Here is a 20,098-nt window from a genome sequence, read left to right as displayed (position 1 = left end):
CTATAAACTTAAATACAAAAAAAGAATTAGCGATGTGTTTAGTATCATTTCCTAACTATTTCTACACGACACGCAACGTCAGTACCATTTAGTAAGCGACCGCTTTTTATTTTCCATTGTAGGCAAAATCAGAGGAAGCCAAAAGCAACGGTTTCAGGGTGGCATCAAATGTCTCTTCGAGAAATTAAGATCAACACACCGGATTTCAGGGAATTAAGGTTTGCGGGAGTTGCGACTCCCGGGACCACCTAGCTAAAGCAACTATATCCTTATGAATCATGCCGTACACGAGCATCGGGAGGTACATTATGTGACGCGCGAAGAAGACAGAGGGAAACGGCCGCTAGTCGAAACAAGGAAATCAAACGAGCGTGCTTCTGTTCACGCCAAAAGGACCGTGTCGACTGCGCTAATGACCTACGAGCTTGAATGAAGTAGTACGACAGGTGGAGTTCAAAGCATGCACCCACTCGACGGAGAACCGAGCTGGAGTAGCTCCTAATGCGAGCGCACCATACCGCTGAGCGCATGGAAAACCTGGCAACTCTGACCGCTTAATGCACTGAGGCCCACACACGCGACAACCAAGAGCGACCTGCCACGACCTCGATCGCCTAAGCAGTTGCTTTCCCAGCACGCGAAAACACTGCGCAAGTCGCGGCAACACGAGATTATGAGTACAAGGAATGCGTCCGCTACACGCGGCCGCCTGTGTTTAACGTAATTATGACCGCGCTTTTCTTTTGTTGTACTTCTTCAAACAGATGTGTTTAGCACATCAATGGAACTAGCGGAGGGTTGCAGCTAGCCACCTGGGGAAAAGCAGAAGCGTTATTGTCACTTGAACAATCACGCAATTAGTAAGGAGAGAATAAGATTTATTAACCATTTAATAGGCAGAAAAAAAAGATCGGCCACTAAGTCGCATGATACAAGCATTCACTGGAGTAAATTAAGGCAAATATCGCTATTCCGAAAGACCCTCTATCTCTTTTTCAAAGTCCAAACGCAGCGCACGGACTGGTGGTTTTGTTCATTGTGGTTTAACGTCCCAAAGCGACTCAGGCTATGAGGGACGCCGTAGTGAACGGCTGCGGAAATTTCGACCACCTGGGGTTCTTCAACGTGCACTCAAATCGCACAGTACACGGGCCTCTAGAACTTCACCTCCATCGAAATTCGACCACTGCAGCCGGGATCGAACCCGCCTCTTTCGGATCAGCAGCCGAGCGCCATAACCACTGAGCCATCACGGAAGGTACAGCGCACGAACTCCTCCAGAGATCGCCGGGCCGTATAGCACGAGCGTCGCCGGACGCGGAACGCATAAATTAGGCGCTTAAGGCGCCCACCATTTTATAAAGTTTCTCGTGCTAATTTCTTAACGACAGTAAAAAAAAAAATACTATTGCAACGACAGCACGACTGAGGCACTGCGCCGCCAAATGGCGTTTTTTTTTTTCTTTCGAGCTCAATGGTTTCCTTGTCGGAAAATATTCCGTCCTTCTACCATGCAAACAAGGTTTACTCAATACACCGAACCGCATCGCGAGCGCCACGAGTTCTGAACTTAATACTCTTTCAGAAACATATTCAATTACAGTAACCACAATCCGCAACGTTTCTCAATTACACGCCTACGCCGCAACTAAATCACAACAAACCAGTTTGTATCATGCGAGTGACGATGCATAGATTCATTTCACACGATTTTTTTAAAGCTTATCTAAGCGTTTCGTCTGCCAACGTCGATTACTTTGTATCCATGAACATGGAAATCGAACCGATTTTTTTTCCCCTGCCACCGAGCAGGCTCAAGCAACGGCGGAGGCAGGTCCCCCAACGCCGGCTAATCGAGGCGAGAATCCCCGGCAGCTGCAGCAGCCACGTGCCCTTCGTGCAAGGGCAACGAAAGGGCCGATGCGGAGACACCCACGGAATATACTTTCAATCACCACCCGGCGATCGCTACGCAGAATGAAATCAAGAGTTCCCGCCTATATCGCACTTCGCTCCCGTCAGTTCAGGGCCGGCGTTCAGGGTCCAGCGCGCCGCCGCGCTTGCGAAGGTCGCGCGTTTTATAAAACGGAAGGAAGCGCGCGAAAGTGGCGAGCAGTGCCGCCCTTCGAAAGCGAACAACAATGCGCACGCGTGAGCGCCGCACGACTCACGCCGCGGCGACAATAATGAACATTCCAGCAGGTGAACACATCATCAGCGAATTCGCCGGCGTGTCACGGAGATGGCAGCGAAAAATGAGGCTGCATGAAGGGCGCTCCAAATCGTCGCCGAGCAGAACAGAGCAAAGAAAGGTCGGCGAGCTAGGCGCGAAGAAGTTGAGCTCCCACGTGGAGGAAGCGGGGGAAAAAAAGAAACGATCCCATCGTTTAGACGCATCGCGAATGGCCCTCGCGTACGCGAACTGTCGTCGGATCGGCCGGCCAGTGTCACTAAACGCACGTGCGTCCCACTGCTCGTCGATGAACGTGAAGATGTACACGTCGCTTGGCGTGGCGTCTGTCGGGGCGAACACAGCGCAAGGCTTGGTTTACCAATACGAAGAGGCGCTTGGCCGCGAAGAAAAGGCGCGTGAACAGCCCGGCAGGCGTGGACTAGTACGGCGGCGGTTCCTTGACACATTCAACAAACAACCAGCGGGAGGGCGGAATCGATATCAAACGCGCACCGCGTGTAGTTATCGTAAGATGACGGAATGTTCGTTCGGTAGCGGTATTTGTTTGCTATAGCGCCTTGACAGCAGGTCCTGGGTGAGGTCGGCCTACGTTGTCCACTGGATGGACCACAGCTACAGCGGGAACACTTCGTCATGCGGTTCTGCGGCCTGCGCAGCTCGCATGGCGCAGCTGGTGCGATGTCAGAGTGTGTGGACCCTATCGCACTATACGGTCACGCTGCCTACGCTAGCCTGTCTCAAATGGCGCTGCGCGGGCTGCAAAACCACGTTTTCACGTGCTGCCGCTAAGTGTGCTGCGCCCTGCACAGGGTCATTCACGCTTAGAGGGAACACGGCTCCGTGTGGCCACGTACGTGCGGAGTGCCATTGTATCTAACTCGTTGATGAATCAATGCAGAGTGGCACATGAGAAGAGGGTCCTCAACGTGGTACACCGTCACCTGCCCCTTTGCACGGGTTTGCTAACGGCTTGGCCGCAGTGGTGCTCCGTGTGCGCGCAGCGACGCGGAGCCGTGTTCCCTCTAAGTGTGATTGACCCTGTACATCCGCGCCCAGGCGCAGCATGCCGGGGTCGTTTAGACAGGCTGTGATTTTAGCGCCAACTAAACAGACAACTGCATATTCTCCTCATAGTCGCAGCCAGTGCTCAGGAAGGAGCAGCCCTTGAAACCTTCAAGACGCGAGCAAAATGACCGGGCAATATGGGGACACCCCAGAAAAAAGTATTTTGAGCAAAGAACACGCATTAGAGCTTCGACAGCGAGCAGGACAACAGACGAGTTGCAATGCTGCTTACAAAGTCCGTGCGCGACTGTTTCGCGAAGTGTTCCATACCTGACGCAGCATGACGGAAAAACAAAGCACCAGGCCGCTAAGAGACAGTCGGTAGGTAAGCGCAGAAGTGCAACGAAGCCCCATAACTATAGGACCCAAATCGCACTTCTTTACCCCGACCGCAAGCGTGGCCCCATCGGCGCCAGAGCACGTTGTACGCCCAGCTGGCTCTGCTGTGTTCGCGCAATTTGCACAACTGCGCGTACATACACGCGTGTCGTTCATTCATACACGCCAGCTGAACGCCGGGAAGCTCGAGGAAGGTCGCTGCAACGTGATCAATGAAGAAAAGCAGAGCAACAAAAACAAATACGAGGGCAAGGAAAAGACAACAAAAGCGCCGGAACACAACGGAACGGAAAAGCTTATCCAGAAGGCGTTTTTTCTTTTTTTTTTTACACACTGCCGCGCGTAAGCCGTTGCTCTCAGTCGAACTTCTCCTGCTGTGTCTCGACGAATGCATCCCGAAAGAAAAATCGACAAGATAGTCTACCCCCCTCTCTTGTCGGCTCGAGCCTCTTGTTGGCTCGAGCAACACGCTGTTCGGACAAAGAGATCCGTTGCCTGCATCTGTCCTACAGGGTAACCCTATTTCTTTGCGATGTCTGCTTGAAAAAGCCTGACCGACATCCGGAGAAATGCTTTAACGAGTATCACTATCAGCCACAAAATGAAACGCGAACAAGACACATTAAACCGAACACACCTAAAATGAGAAAATCTTAGCCGGGAGAACCTTTTTAAAAGTGTAAATCAACTTCGTTTATACTTCCTCTCCAGCAGCAGATATGTTTGTGTTTTTATGTTGACATTTCAGTTCTCTTGTTCGCGTTTCATTTGTTGCCGCGGTCGCGGTGGCCCAGTGGTTATGACGCTCGGCTGCTGGCCCGAAAGGCGCGGGTTCGATCCCGGCCGCGGCGGTTAAATTTCGATGGAGGCGAAATTCTAGAGGCCCGTGTACTCTGCGATGTGAGTGCACGTTAAAGAACACCAGGTGGACGAAATTTTAAGGAGCCCTCCACTAAGGCGTCCCTCATAGCCTGAGTCACTTTGGGACGTTAAACCCCATAAAGCCAAATCACTTGTTGCTGATAGTACAAGGATATTTAGACATCCGTATAATTACTCGGTTTTCATCCTTCATCCGGAAACTAACACACGTCTTGTTGGCATCCTTGACGTTATTAAAATGGTGGTTTTGGCACTTCTGCTTTGTTTCAACTGCCGAAGAGTGACAAGGTGCGGTGCTTAGACATTCATAATAGAAGAGTTTCGCAGCACGAACAAGCCGAACTTGTTGCTTGATTATCCCAGCTGGGTGTTTTCCAAATATAGATACAGCCGTTGGTTACTCTTAGCGCTGCAGCACTCAAAAACGGTTAAGAACGGAATCGCGTCAACTTGCACTGGGCCGGTCATTTCAAAAACATGTAGTGCTGCCATTTGGACAAGCTTCAGGCTCCAAATCAATAACTGCTGACATCTAGGCTTCCTGAGGAAGCGCTGGGTGCAACGGGAGGAAGAATCCTGGCCTCATTTCGCTGACGGGAAAAGCGAGAGAGAAAAACAGCGAAAAGATTGCAATCATTCCATATACCATATACGCATATTCCATATATCCATATACGCACCTAACATCGCACAGAACCAGAAATCTTGCTTCCCGGTGCAATGCACGCACGCTGTTTAGAGCGACGAAGAAACAGGCACGTGTTTGTGTCGCTGTACATATGTTAACTGACAAGGGCTCTGAAGGCTTGGTGAATAAGCCATATGCGAAACATGTTTTTCGATTTCCTATCACGTAAGTGCAGAGTATGTTCCCACGTCCTGGGAACGTTTTCATATGGATAAAAAAAAGACACCGTTTGAATGTGCGTCCAAGAAAGCTCAAAAACGATATGCGCCCAGACATCCTCCAGCGAGGCTTCCACTTGGCTGCTAGTTGTATGTATCTTGAAGCGACGTCAGTCTCTTATTGCGATCACAGCGAACTTGCTATGCGTCGATTTATATTTATCGTGTGCCCATTCAAATACTGTACTGTGTTTGCCTTCCCCCTGCCTTTGTTTTTTCGCGCAATCCTTCAAGCTCTACCCGCCGCGGTTCAGTGGTTACGACGTACGGGTTCTGAACGCGAGTTCGCGGGGTCAATTCCGGCAGCGGTGGCCACATTGCGAAGTGCAAAGACACACCTCTACTCTAAGATTTCGGCGCACGTTCAAGTTCTTCACTAAGGCTTGCCTCATAAAGTATTCCACGTTGCTTAGGCGCGGAAAACCGCGTTAAATCGCGAAACCTTATTTATACGTCCGCACCAAGTCGCAGCATTTTTTTATGCTACATATCATCAAGGCCGGTCAAACACTTTCTCACTACGTTTTCGAAGGCACGAGAGAAGCACAGCGCCAGCCTTGAGAGCAGTCGCAGTAATTGACAAACCCTGCTATGCGGAATCGGCCTCGTTAGTCGCTTAATTGATGTTCAAGCAGGCACTGAGGCTGTGCATGCCGTTAGCAGGCTAGCTGATAACGGTACCCACTAAGCTTGCGCGTTATCTAAACAATTTCCGTCGTCTTCAACTCGTACACGTGCACCCATGTCGTTTCGAGACATCCCGCTCGCTGCTCGCATTAAGCGGTTATTTGCAGCGGGGAATCAAGCACACAAGCAACATTTCGTGCTTCGCCAGTCGCGGGGTAGGAACAACAACAAAAAAAGACAATCCTTGAGCGTTCGTTAACCCGAGTCAACGGCATCGCGATGCCAAAGTAATAATTCCGCATTCGGAGAGTAATACAGCACCAAAACAGCTCCAAGGGCAGTAATCAAGCGGCTGCATCTACGCAGGGGCGCGGCGACGATAGCCACGTTGGCATCCAATTCAGCGGAAAAACCGGCCGAGCGATAACACGGGGTGCAGTCACGCCGCACGTGCCAGCCCCAGTGGGCGCGGACGCGTTTTTATTTGGCGCGCGAGCGCAACTGTGGAGAACGCCGCCGCGGTGACGTCAGGGACGCCTCGTCAAAATGGGGAAAGTGAACTCGCGCAGGTCGATGGGCCCTGTAAACAAACCGGCTCTTTTTCTCCGCTGATAATTTAAGTTTAGGCGAGGACAAAAGAGTTGCGGAACGTCCTTGATAGCGCCGACGATCTCCCGGGAATTCGCGCGCGCAGTGGACAGCGCAACGGCAGTCGGTTCGGACAGTCAACTGGGGAGGAACGTTGCATGCACGGCGCTTTCGAGGATCTCAGAGATTGTGGGACGAAAAATTGCCGTGCCATGCTGGGCGCACTGAAGCGGAAGCGCAGGTGGCACCGAGTCACAGAAGTCCGAATAAGTGTATGCACTGCGGAGCCTCCAAATGCCCCACGGCATCAGTGGGGCACCAGTGCGTGCCGCACTGCTCTTGCTTCCACTTTCCCCGACCTGGTATTAAGGCGGAAGCCTTTAACGCCTGATCGTTGTAAGCAGCAGTTGTCGACAGAAATGTCACGCTTGGTCGAAACAGTCGTGACGTCACAGTGCGCGAATTTCAAACGGGGCCAATTGTACTTTGGCTACTAACCATGCAACCAATTAAAGGGATCGTATATAGTGATGCTCCAAGTAAGTGGGACTGAGTTTACTTAATTGCTTACTTAACCAATTAGCCTAATTAACCATTCTGCTCACACCAGATAAATAAATAAAACTGAGTAGGAAATTTGCCGAGCTCGGGAATCGAACCCCGGTCTCCGGAGTGAGAGACGAGCACGCTACCAATCCGCCATGCCAGCTCTATGGTTTGCAATGAACAAAGGCGCGTCTAGTGAATACGGTGTCTTCGTTCACTCACAACTTTCTCCCTTCCCGTAACGACGAAATTTAGGTGTCCACCGAGATATGAGAGACAGATACATTTCCTTTCCTCAAAAACTAATTTACCGACGAGCAAGGCGTAGAACCGAACGGTCGATGGCGTTCTATATGGACTCCCTGGCAGCGTTGCAACACGCTGTCGCGTTCCGCTCTTAGAGCCGAAACTTAACATCTTAACCAGATGATGATGATTGCGACTGAGAGAAGAATGAAAAGGAAAGTGCACGGGCCTGCCTACTGGCTCCAGCCGAGCCACCACCGCTGCCACGTGCAGATAGAAGAGAGTTGAAAGATAAGAGGAAAGAGAAAAAGAGAGAGTGAAGACGCGCGTCGCAACAACCGCGTCCGCCGGAGCGGACCCTGGCTGAAAAAACAGATACACGGCCGTAGCCCGAAGGCTGCCGATCTCGTCACCACCTCCGCCACTAACATCTTAACCACACATCAGTGACACAAGCAGCAACATCGCGCTTAAGGCTTTCGCCTCACCGCACTTTAGGTCAACAAAGTGCCCCCCTGAATTTTTGGCTCATGCTTAAGTTTCCGTAAGCTACACAAGGTAGTACCAGCCTTGTGTAATAGTGCCGGCAACTGTTCTACCGAAGCGACAACTGAATAATGAATTGAGGTCGACCGTGGCGCACGTCTGTGATTTTGCATTCCTGTGCTACCATTTGCGTAATAACCAAGAAAAGTATTTACCTGCCACCGTCATTATTTGTAGTCTATTTCAGCGTTATGAAGGTATTTTTGAAGAAGTCGGGAGGTCGCCCTCCCGGTTCCCGTGCGGGAAAACGATGCCTCGCACCGAATCATGCGTGGCATCCTTGTCCTTGACAAGCAAGCAGGACCCTCCTCGCCGTGTTGCGATATCGGCAGCACACCAGATGATGTAAGTCATAGTTCATAGCGCACGAGGGACACAGAGGTGAGTTCTGTCTTATGCATCCACGCGGGAGTCCGAGCAGGACCCGTGCTAATGCAGTGAAGTGGGTTTCCGTAACTACAGAGGGTACAGTTTGTTCAATGTCTGACGGCTGTATACCCAATTGCCCAGGGCCACCCTGACTGGCCGAGATAGGTCACGTGACCTTGCAACGTCATCACAACTTCTCCATCCCAGGCCCTGACCAGCGGACTGTGAGCAACCTGCGCATCGTGGAAGGTGGCGATAAAATTAATGATTGGACGAGAGAGGTCGCGTGACCTTATGACGTCATCACAACCTGCCAAGCGGGCTGGGAGCAACGTAGTTTCCAGACAGCAACCCAGTCGGATTAGAGTTCACGTCAGGAGCAACCCGCGGCCGTCCGGTGTCGCGACGCATCCGACGAGCTTTGTACAGTGCAACTCGACAATGGGATTGTGGCGCTGTGCGTCTACATTGCCCCTAGTACAACTGGAACGAATGCTGCAGATATAATTGACAAGGAGTTGCTCTTGAGGTGCCACAACCATAAATTGGTTGCGGCATGGCCGGACACGAGCGGCGGCGGTGCGCGCTCCGCCGCTTCAGTCCGGCCGTGGTTGTGTTTGGCGATTTCAACCAAAATGCAAGAGTTTACACGAAGTTTCCCTACCCGCAGAAAGACAGGGTTGGTCTCCAATCGGCTACAGCAAAGAATGCCATCTCGACAAGTCGCAACATCTGCACAGTCTAGGCCTTCCATAACAAGAAAACACTGTAGAAGTAAAATATTTGACACCATTTCACTGACTATAAACCCCTGCTCGTAGCGCTCCAAGAAAGCGACTCCACTGGATGGAGCACAGAAGACTACTCAAAAGAAATGGATATAGATGAATGAACTGCTCGAGCTCAACAGAAATATACACAAAGACGAAATAAAAAAAAAACGAAAACAATGTGACATACGCAAATATCTGTATTGTCACACCATAGCGGATACCTCCTACTGCAGCTACTAGTCAGAATATGGCGGCTGATGAACGGACAATTGAAAATAAACTGACGCAAACACGCACAGAAGTTGCAACAAAAGATGCGGCAAACGTGAAATCTAATGCTATTATTGCATTCCACTCTTAAGTTGACTTAAGCGTCCCCATAGTTTTTTTTTTTTTGTATGGTGGGCAAGGACAGTTCAGCCATCTATTTTTTTTCTTTAAGTTTATACAGAAAACGCTTTATTGCCCGCCACGCGATAGCACTACGTCGTATCGCAAGACGGCCGAACATTGGCGAAATACACAAGTTTGCCTCAAACTTGCGAAGTGGCTTGGGGCACTCGTGGCCTATACGCCACCACATTTTCTACCGCTACTGCTGGCGGAGCGCTTGAGCGATGGCCGGAGAAATCCTCAGCGGTTTCATCGACCTCGACTGAAGTTTCGTGATAGTATGGCATATATTTCACGTCTCCCTATCAATTCTAGAGAGAACGAACGATGCGCAGCAAGGGAGGCACCATCGACGCCTACACTTTTTTTTTACCCCAGTCCAGCAGGCCGACACAATTCGTGTTCAGTTTCTTAAGCGGTGCGATTACGTTTTACTCAAGGTAACTGGTATAACAAGGTATCCCAAGACGCAGAGCTTGACCAGCGCACTCCACGTCGCACGAATGCCCCGTTGACGTTTAACCGAGTAATGCCGATGTTGTAATCGGTCCACGTATGTCTTCCACACAGCGCAGACTTGGCAGCGGGACGCCGGAGCAGAACGACCATTACAAAGAGAGAAAAAAAAAAAATCAAGCAAGCGCGAGTTGGCTGGTACGGCGTCATTAGTCAGCAAAGAAACGCGCCGAGTGCCAGTGCGAGCAACGATCCCTTTCGACCTGGGCTTAATGCCAGCGCTGGTCGATTATCCACCTGTCAGCTATCGTGGCTGAGACCAGTAACAAATGCAGGGCTCGTTTCTTACCGTTTTCCTCCGTACACTGGGTCCGAGGACGCCAAAGCAAAGCAGAATGTAACGATAATTGAAAGAAGAGACTGGCTGAAAGTAACCATTTACTCTAGAAAAACGACATGGCCTCTTTTTTCTCGCAAAAGTCCAGGCCCGTGGCTCTTACGAACCGCTTGTTTTTCTCTGTTTCCTGTTCCCAACGCGCACTGACATGTTCTTATTTTGCTTTGCCAAGACTTCGCATTTTTCTCAATACCGTGCCACTTCTACTGCGTTATGATGGCACTGCCAGCAATTTTTTTCTCTAATTTCCTTGCCAACGAGGTTTTCGGTGGTGGTGACGGTGGTGGTGGTAGCAGCGGAAGTAGCAGCAATTTTATGATGCAGTTATAACTTTGTACAATATGCCTGCGGAGCAACTGGACTAAAGAAACAGTTAATTTCACTAACCGAGCATTTATAAGACAGTATTTTAAGACGAACTTCCACAGAAGGTAAACAGCAATAGCCCAGACAAGAGAAAATACACACCCAAGGGCGTAAACGAAACCGAGCATTATCCGAATTATAGCTTGAGACTGCGCTCGCGTGTCAACTTGCCTCTGTGTGTCGATTTTTATGTGCTGCGCAACAATTCTTCGTCTTCGTAAAACGGAAAGCGGGCCAAGAAAAATGATTGGTTTAGGTTTGGTTTATGGGGTTTAACGTACCAAAGCGACTCAGGCTATGAGAGACGCCGTAGTGGAGGGCTCCGGAAATTTCGACCACCTGGGGTTCTTTAACGTGCACTGACATCGCACAGTACACGGGCCTCTAGAATTTCTCCTCCAAAGAAATTCAGCCGCCGCGGCCGGGATCGAACCCGCGTCTTTCCAAGAAAAAAGAAAGAAAGAAACGCCATTCGAAGGAACTCCGGCAGCTATACGGCTATAATTCACTGCTTTCGCTACAGTACAGGCAAGGGGGCTCGGCGGCGCATTCGTATAGTCGCAGCAAGGACGTCGCCGGGTGTACGCAAGTGGCGCCAAAAGTAAACGCAATAACACTGATCCGCGATCCAACTGCCGCGCCACGCTGCCTTTTAACAAGCATACTGTGCGCAAGTTTGCGCATATCCGTGCCAAAATGCGAGAGCAACGAACTAAGCCTCCATATACCTATCTGTGCGAAATGCAACTCGGCCCAGTTCAGCTCGGAGCGTCGTGCACATTTGGCCCCGAGACCGACGCTCTAGGCCCGCAAACTAGCGCGATCATGAGGCGAGGAACAAACAGCACATACCGTCTTTTCGATCACGACTATGGGCTTGGCGCAACCAGCGGTGACATCTTCGCGTTTCTTCTGCACCTTTAGAACCGCAAATACTCCTAATGGAGCCGGTCACCGGAAGACAGGAACGCCCACTTTGCGATGCACCATCTGCTATGGATATCCAATAACGTAAAATCTCGCCCATTCTTCAGGGGCAATTTAGAAACATAACGCAACGTTTTTTTTTTCTTCCCTACGTTATGTCACAGACGCTAAGCTGCCCGGAATAACTGTTTCACTCTTAGTCACCTGAACTCGTTAAAATGCATGCCACGCCGATACCATCTGTGCCTTGTGCCGCTTTGAATGCCAAGGCAAGCTGCTTCGCACTCGACGTGACTCCGGCAGCCACGAATATTTTAACCGGCAGACTGCTGCGTCTTACTCTGTCTCCGGTACGGCTCTGCCGCAGCGCTCAGTCTGTTTAACTACGGCTCAGGAACCTGGCGTCCGGATCTAATTAAGGCCAAGAGATGGTAGAACTTGCGTTAACAACAAATAATGGCTTCGACGGCACGCCAGAAAAAAAAATACAATGAATGCCAGATAGGAATCCACGAAGAAACACCCGAAATAAGAGCGTTTCGCTGCAAAAAAAATAATAAAATAAAATAAAAAATGCCAAAAATAAACGCATGCGGACAACGGAACATCAATACCAGCAAGCCTACACTAAACTTCACCCGGTATCCTCTTCGCTTTCCTCACGACTAAAGAGTAGACGACGCGGTATTGACTGCCAGTTCAGAAAAGCAGCGGCGAAAAATTTTATTTGAAAAGGAGAGCAGACAAGGCTGCTAGAAAATGCGGGGGAAAGAGAGAAACGCCGTGCTGCGAGGGAAATGTCACTCCCAAGAAAAGTGTCGCAGATGGCGCGTCAACAAATGCAGTCTAAAACGTTGTACATTTTCACTGTTCAGCAGCTGTACGCTGTATATATAACAAAATACATGACGCTTAGAGACAAAGATATAAACAATACGAAAGACGAAGCGAATCATACTGTACCAGTCCACGACAGATGTTGAGTTCACGAAGCATGATGTACCCCCCTCCCCCTCCCGCTTTTTTTTTTTTTTCGCAATGGCAGACGTATACAGAGGTACAAAAGCTGCACTTTTTGTGGTTGTCCTTCAGAGGTAAGAGCCGCAGTTTCATCGGCGTCGTACTCGGCGCTTTACAGAATGTGCCCCTTGCAAAAGACACGTAGCTCATCACCTCGTACAGTCATCGCTGTCGCCTCTTTGGTCCGGAGGAGGGAGAAAACCGTTTCTTTTTTTTTCTGGCGTAAACAGCTCCGTTTACGCAGTTCTCACATGATGCACTCTCGTTATTCGCATAGCTCTATTGCAGTTCTCAGTGCTAACCTGATAATCCGATGCACCTTCTGCTCTGCCACTGGGTCGTTGCTGGAGCAGGGAGGGACACGTGGCAGCGTCAAAGTGCCCCAGCCGTCATGCAGAGCTGCGACGAAAGTAAGGAAACGGTCGAACAACTCATTTAAAAACAAAACACCACTTTTCAAGAACAGGAAGAGCACGTAGAAAACAAGCTTTTTTGTTCTTTTTCCTCCCCCGCACGTGCGTTAGGTTAGGTTAAGTATTAGGTGACAGCTTTACCAGGAGGCACGAGTTGAAGTGCGGGAAGGCATACGCGACACATTTCCAGAGAAAAACTTCCGAGGCACCCGCGAGAATCATCAACGCCAAGTTGCAGTCCGACGCGCCAACGGCAGCAGCCCGAAAGGCCAAGCCCCGGTGCTTGATCAGGCGCCCGTGATCCGCTTCCTGGCAGCGTTTCCATCACTGGCTCCGCCGACGGGCACCATCGGTCACGCAGTGCGTGCGCGAAGCGACCGTTCCCTTACAAAGATGCTTCTTGAGACAGTGCTGGAGTTCTCATGAGCGGACTAAACATGCCATGGTGAATTTGTGTTGGCACCAGGATCGCCTAGTGTTAGTGAATTATTGAGGCCTAGTTGAAACCCATCGGAGAAGTGGCCACCGTGCTAGAGTTGAGCATTCTCGACAAAATTTTTGCATTGTTTTCATGTTGAAATTACTGGAGTGAATCAACATATCATTCTGAATCTTGGCTGTGGCAAAAAACAACAGAAAAAAACAATACATTCGTATTGCACCAGATGGACCGACTACCGATGCAATTTTCGGCGGTATATTCACATTTATTGCTACAATTTCTCGTTAACGTGGCGCTGACATCCCAAGTCGTGTAGTACGCCACACATACGCACAAACACACGTGTTATATAGACACACACTCTCGCCTTATACAACGGCCAGATAAAGAGCACAGAAAAGTATTGCACACGAGGCGCATGATCTGACTTTGAGTAGGCTCAACATACGTTGGGTTCATGTTGGTTTCCAGTTGATTCAACAAGAGCTCAACAAGGCGTCAAATGAAGCTCAAAAGTCATTTTTGTAAGGGTTTCCTGTACCTCATTCACTTGCCACGCTCTCGTTAGCTCCTTCATCTTGCGTGGCGCACCAGCCAAGCCCAAATGAGAAGGCAGCGGCCGCGGCCGGTGTCGAGCGTAGGTGTATATAGCCCCGTTCAGCCCCCATGCGCGCACTGTGCGATGTTCCGCACTGCATGACGCAAAGGGGGCGGACGTGATTTTACGTGGAACCGCTGACGTGTTGGCACCTCGTCCACAGTTTATTACAACGCTCCCTTTTCACCGTGAGTTGGAATGCAGTACGCGCCCGTTATAGCTGCAAGACTCATTGCACATAGCGGCAGTATTGTGTACAAGTTCGCGCTACCATTCTTTTTTACGGCGTTGGTTTTCGCGGCGGTGGTTGCAGGTGCATCTCTCTCTCTCTCTCTCTCTCTCTCTCTCTGTCTCTCTGTCTGTCTGTCTGTCTCTCTGTCTGTCTGTGTGTGTGTGTGTGTGTGTGTGTGTGTGTGTGTGTGTGTGTGTGTGTGTGTGTGTGTGTGTGTGTGTGTGTGTGTGTGTGTGTGTGTGTGTGTGTGTGTGTGTGTGTGTGTGTGTGTGTGTGTGTGTGTGTGTGTGTGTGTGTGTGTGTGTGTGTGTGCATGTGTGCGCGCGCGCGCGCGTGTGTGTGCGCGTGTGTGCGTGCGTGCGTGCGCGGGGGGGGGGGAAGGCACCGTACCACGCGACAAAAGAAATTGAACAGACGCAGAACAGCCCGATATCCTCGAGGCCTAGCGATTTTGCCTAAATTTGACCATGCGCACAGATTGTGTAATCAGCTAGCGCGAAAACGGGTGCGCTTGGCCTCGTTTGCTATCAGAGCATTATAACGAAGCCGGAAGGAACGCACGGGAATGCGCCGAGTATTTCTTGCAGGGATACTTCGCGCGTGTGTTGTCATGTGAGCGCTCGAGCGTTACCTGCTGTACACGTGTAAACCCAATTGCCGCTTCTAATCCGACACGCCCACAACGTCGCTGGAGTGATAGATACATGTCTGGTCGGCGACTGCTAGCCGTTTCGGCCGTGTTTCCTCTGCAGGAAACTACTGAATCTCTCATGTTTAGACACTGAAAATACTTTCATCCTCAATTGTGTACTCCGCCCTGAAAGGCAACGTTATTCTCAGGCAACACACTGTGCCCCTTTTCATACAGCACTCGATCATGGAGCCGCTCAAGAGCCGAAATTATACAGTGACAAAGCTCTAGGGGGTCTGCGAAATAAGATGCGTTTTCCTTTGTTAAGTGTTCCTCTCCTCGCCTAAGCTTCCAACGTTTTCACCTTGCACGCACGTCATGTCATGCTTCCGACGGGGTGCACCTCCAACTTTAAGAAAAGTAACCCACGTCATCGGCGCACGTGTTTCTGGTCTGGCGGGAAAAAACATGCGGCCTGTGACCGTGTGGAGGAGAAAGGCGGCGGGATAATGCTTGGCTACCCCGTTTTCTACAGCAGCTTACCGGCAAGGTGACCTTCGATTTTTAGGACAGTCACACGCGTGGTCTGCCCGCATCGGTCCGCGCTCGCGTCATACCTTTCCGCGAGAACATTCACATGCAGGGGTGCGCACCAAATCGAACTTCTCTCGACACTGCAGTCGTCCACATCCTCTTTATTATGGCGAAAGCCTTTAATGCCTCACCGTTGTCGATAAAAAGTTGTCAGCAGAGGTGTAACGCTTTTTCTAGTCAGACCAGAAAAAAAATTTGCGCACGATGGGATTCGAACCACCACCCTTCTATTCCGCAGACGAGCGTGCTAATGGCTACGCTACTTCCTGCCAACGCAAATATAGTTCTCCTTGTCTAGGACGCTAGAGAGTGTTTGCAGAAAGGCGTCGAATCAGACGGATGCCTCCCAAACGAACTCCAGTGTCTCCAGCATTTAAGATTCACAAACGATTGTGTGTTTAATTAACATCTTAACCATACATCAGTGATACAAGCAGCGACATCGCGCTTAAGGCTTTCCCCTCACCGAACTTTAGGTCAACAAAGTGCCCCCCTGAATTTTTAGAATGCGCTTTAAGCGCCTGCTCGCTTCGCTTCACCTGCAGAAAGATCACGAGCTTTCCCTGGCACTGCAGGGAAGGTGTAAAGCCAGGTTCGTCTCCTACATACAACCCGAGTGCATTGCATAAGGCCGTCAGAATGGCGTCGCCCTGAAACGTGTCTCTCCTAGGGAAGGGGGAGGGGGGGGGGGGGGGGGGCTGGGCCAAACTGCGGCCGCCTGCAGCCGATGATTGGCGCGCCGAGGCGAGAGCGGCGTCATTGCGCGGGAACGGAAGTTCCCGCCAGCGTCACGGCGCAGCGTCGCCGATGCGAAAAAGCAGCGCGTACACCAGCGGAGCGCATCCAAGGCCGGCTGTCCTTCCTGCTGGCCCGTTCCACTCTTCTTCCTGAGAGCAGCTCTCACTGGAGAGCGACACGCGCGACCTTGGCGGCCGAAAAGGAAAGGCACCAGCGGCGCATTGGGCCACGCGGAGGCCTGGGAGAAATCCCACGTTCGGGCCGCTGGAGCTGCGGCGTCCAGAATGAGCGAACGTCGCCAGCGCTCTCTGCCCAGCGTTCCTGGTAGGGGGGGGGGGGGGGGGGGGGGGGGAATCGCGATGCCACCACCGCCGCACTTCCGTGAGCGGCCAGCACTATACAGAGCCGTTCGGAGGGTCGAGGAAGAACAGCAGAAGTAGCGCGAAGACAGAGCGCCCCATTTGCGATTGCGTGCGCGCGACCCGTATGCGTGAACTTCTCCCAGAGCGCGAGAGCGGGAAAATACCGGGGAAGTATTCAGAAGATTCAGAAGAATCATCTGCATGCGGAGCGTCGGTGCTGGGAGGACAAAAAAAAAAAAATACCAGAAGAGAGCGAACATTCACTGCCCAGTAAGTTACCCGATGTTTCACCTTTCATTGTATTATTTTCACTCTCCCCCAGTTCCTCGGTGTGCAAGCCTCTGTGGAAGTACTGGAAGTAATAGCAAGCCGAGAGGATGCTCTCAGTACTAAAGTGCTGCCTATACAGCAGGATTATGTTTGTCTCCAGCTGGCCCGATTTTTCCATTGTTTTGTGCACACGGCAGTGGCTCTCTGGCGTGAATCTAGCCAGTATGTGCGACCGCGACTTAGTGTTCCGTGTTTTAAAAATGCACGTCGACCGTTCTGTGGAGGAACATGTGCACCGCAACCAATTATGGGAGAACTGCGCTCACCCATTGTCGTGTGCTGCGTTTCACATTGCCCACGAGGACTCGCACACTAAGCGTGCTGTCAGCGCGAACCCCCCCGGCAACATTACCCTTTCATTAGTTTCGATTTGCCGAAACGAGAGAGAGAGAGAAAAAGAGAGGGGGGGGGGAGAAGAAAGCTCCGTTCTATACATTTTGAAGGAAAACACTGCGCGAACAAGGACGCAGGACGAAGAAAAGTACACAACACAGGCGCTGTCCATAAAGATGAACAGGTGATGTCGTGGTCATCTGAACTGGTTGCACACACGAGTGCACGAGAAAGCAAAAAAAAAAAAAGCATAACTGAGGTGTTTAAAGTCCTCGAAACACTGAGAAGATTGAACGAATAAGTCGAGTCCACTTATAGTGGCCGCCGTTATAACGAACGCTCGCTTAATGCGAACGAGGGCGATGCTACAGTCAAAATATGTATTAGGGCAAATCCTGTTCGGTGTGCTGCCAGCTTTTTCAAAGCGTTAGCTCGTATTACTCAAGGTCGCGTTAGTATGCAACACGAGATCATTCAAGTGCGACCACGTGGGTGGTTCCATTGGTACACGGATTGTGGACCACCTAACTGGGGTAGGATATTTGGAGTGCTATCAAACGACACAGCGCCTTACGGAGCATAAGATTACTAGTCGAATCAAAGCGTACCAAACAAAGAGATTCGCACCGACGACTTTTGGTTCCGCAAACCTTGACTTCTTGAAACTTCGAACGTCCATTACGGCCAAACTAATTGACGTAGGACATTGGAAGGGGTGTCAAACGATTTGTCTTCTTGCACTGTATAAGTAGATATGTGGATATAACGAAAAATTTGTACTGGACAGAGCAAAGACGGCTAATGACACAATATTCGTTCGATCATTGCTTACGCTCGGTACTCATACGGTTGCCTCAGCATTTTGCTATTTTTTTCTTCTGCAGGATACCACTCTCACGAGAAAATCAACATTTAAAGCTGCTGTCACCGGATTCAATTTCAGCGTCAACTGCGCCGGATTTCTAAACAACGTTCGGCTCTGTCTACAAAGAGGGGGAGCAAAATGTATCCCATGTTATATTAGAAACCACTTGTTTTCCGCAATTAGATACATCACCTAAGGTCAGTCCCGGCAAGGACTTGTAAAACCTCGGTGTTTTCGACTGGAGGGAACGATTCTTCACTTTCAATAAAAACAATGACGTGTTATCGGAAATAACATACCGCTACAATTTGTGCGCGACTCACAGATGTTCCAATGCTTTCCGCTATGGGTCTGCGAAATACAATTGTCGTTCTTAATGATTAATGCTTTAAGCAGCATGCAAACGTATTTTAAGCAAAAGAAAAGAGATTGGGCGGTTAGGGAGAAGAACGTGACAAGATTCACTCAAGCAATCAATCTACTTTCTTTCGTTCAGTCGTGCACCATGAAACTATATTTGTGTGCAGATAGTTGGCTCAACGTTCAGTGCATTATCTGGGTATGATCACTCATTTACCATGACTGCGAAGAAATAGTTCATTAATACATCAAAGCCGCTTCGTGTTCACTTTATAATGAGCATATATTTATTGTAGATGCCCCATTTATTATCATCGTGGTTTATATCTTGTGTCTTCTTAATGCTCCCTTTCACAGCGAGACAGTGCGACACATCAACCCAGGCCTATCAGTTATGTTTAAATGTCGCACAATACGCCGCAGAGCTCCCGTTTTTGGCACGCCGCAGCTAGAGCATAGGAGGAACACAGAGGAGAACCTAAGCGAACTTTGGCGAAATTTTCTGTACCCGCCGCGGTGGCTCAGTCTACTGAGCCAGAGTAGCCGGGCTCGAACCCGACCGCGGCGGCCGCGTTTCGATGGAGGCGAAACGCAAAAAGGCGCACGTGCTGTGCGATGTCATCGCACTTTAAAACTCCCCACGTGGTCGAAATTATTCCGGAGACCTCCACTACGGCACCTCTTCCTCTCTTCTTTCACTCCTCCTTCCCTTACGGCGCGGTTCAGGCGTCCACCGATATATGTGAGACAGATACTACGCCATTTCCTTTCCTCCAAAACCAATTTACCAATATAGTACTGCGTCTGAGATACAACGAACAAGCTTGCCCGCATAACTAGGTTAGAGCGAACGAAGAGATTTCACAAACTCGTACCCGCCGTTAGAAAATTCGTGCTTCCTGTATACTAGCGGTGACCGAAGAGCGTCTTTAAACCTACATGACAAAGCCCCATCCCCAGAAAGGACCCGAGAAAGCAACGATAAAGACGGGACGCAGTGGAAACCCGTTTGACAGACGTGACCGTCAAAAATCTATGCCTTGGAAGGCGACGCTTGTGCTGGTGTAAATCACAGTAGTCTTCTCGTTAACGTCCTTCTGTGCACGAGCATGAACGACAGCGACCGTCGGCTACCGTGTGTCATCGGCAACTCTGCCAAGAAGTAGTGCTTTGGGATCTACGTTCTTGCCACACTGCAGGTACAACACAAAGGCGATAACAAGCGACTTTTTTTGATTCGACGAGTGTGCCACTATAGGCACAAGTTTAGAAGGGATATATGGATGACGCACGAGTATTCGCCTCGTGGCTGGTTTAGTTAGACCACCACACGGCGGAGAGAAAGCAAAGAAAGTTCCTTGTCGCCGTCGCCAACTGCGCACTTTAACCACGTGCTGGCATCCCTGACCGCGATGACCCTACTCTCTACCACCGAATGCGACGAGAAAGACCAGTCACAGGACTCAGGGCATCATTCAAGCGATCAAGGTGCCCTAACCGCGGCACGTCACAGCGCATGCTGATAGCAATTAACAGACCATGACCAAGCAGGCGCCGATG

At 50.4% G+C, this 20,098-nt stretch overlaps 1 protein-coding gene across 6 annotated transcripts in view; it reads right to left on the bottom strand.

Annotated features, from left to right (window-relative positions):
- LOC149352982 (very long chain fatty acid elongase 6-like) overlaps window positions 1-20,098 on the bottom strand; it is a 165,240-nt gene that overhangs the window by 70,676 nt on the left and 74,466 nt on the right. For 4 of the 6 annotated variants that reach the window (XM_089582183.1, XM_089582186.1, XM_089582185.1 and 1 more), the window contains exon 2: window positions 12,943-13,039. The exons of 1 other annotated variant lie outside the window; for it this stretch is intronic. The gene's annotated coding sequence lies outside the window, so the exon portion shown is untranslated. Of the gene's footprint in view, window positions 1-12,942; window positions 13,040-13,194; window positions 13,214-20,098 lie in introns of those variants that run through there. One more of the 6 variants, XM_089582181.1, reaches the window with a different exon arrangement.

The sequence above is a fragment of the Amblyomma mixtum genome, chromosome 3 (assembly GCF_055824585.1).
Source record: "Amblyomma mixtum isolate Tamu chromosome 3, ASM5582458v1, whole genome shotgun sequence".
NCBI classification, from domain to species: domain Eukaryota; kingdom Metazoa; phylum Arthropoda; class Arachnida; order Ixodida; family Ixodidae; genus Amblyomma; species Amblyomma mixtum.
The sequence above is the reverse complement of the archived record's forward strand: the minus strand, read 5'-3'. Positions and strand labels throughout refer to the sequence as shown.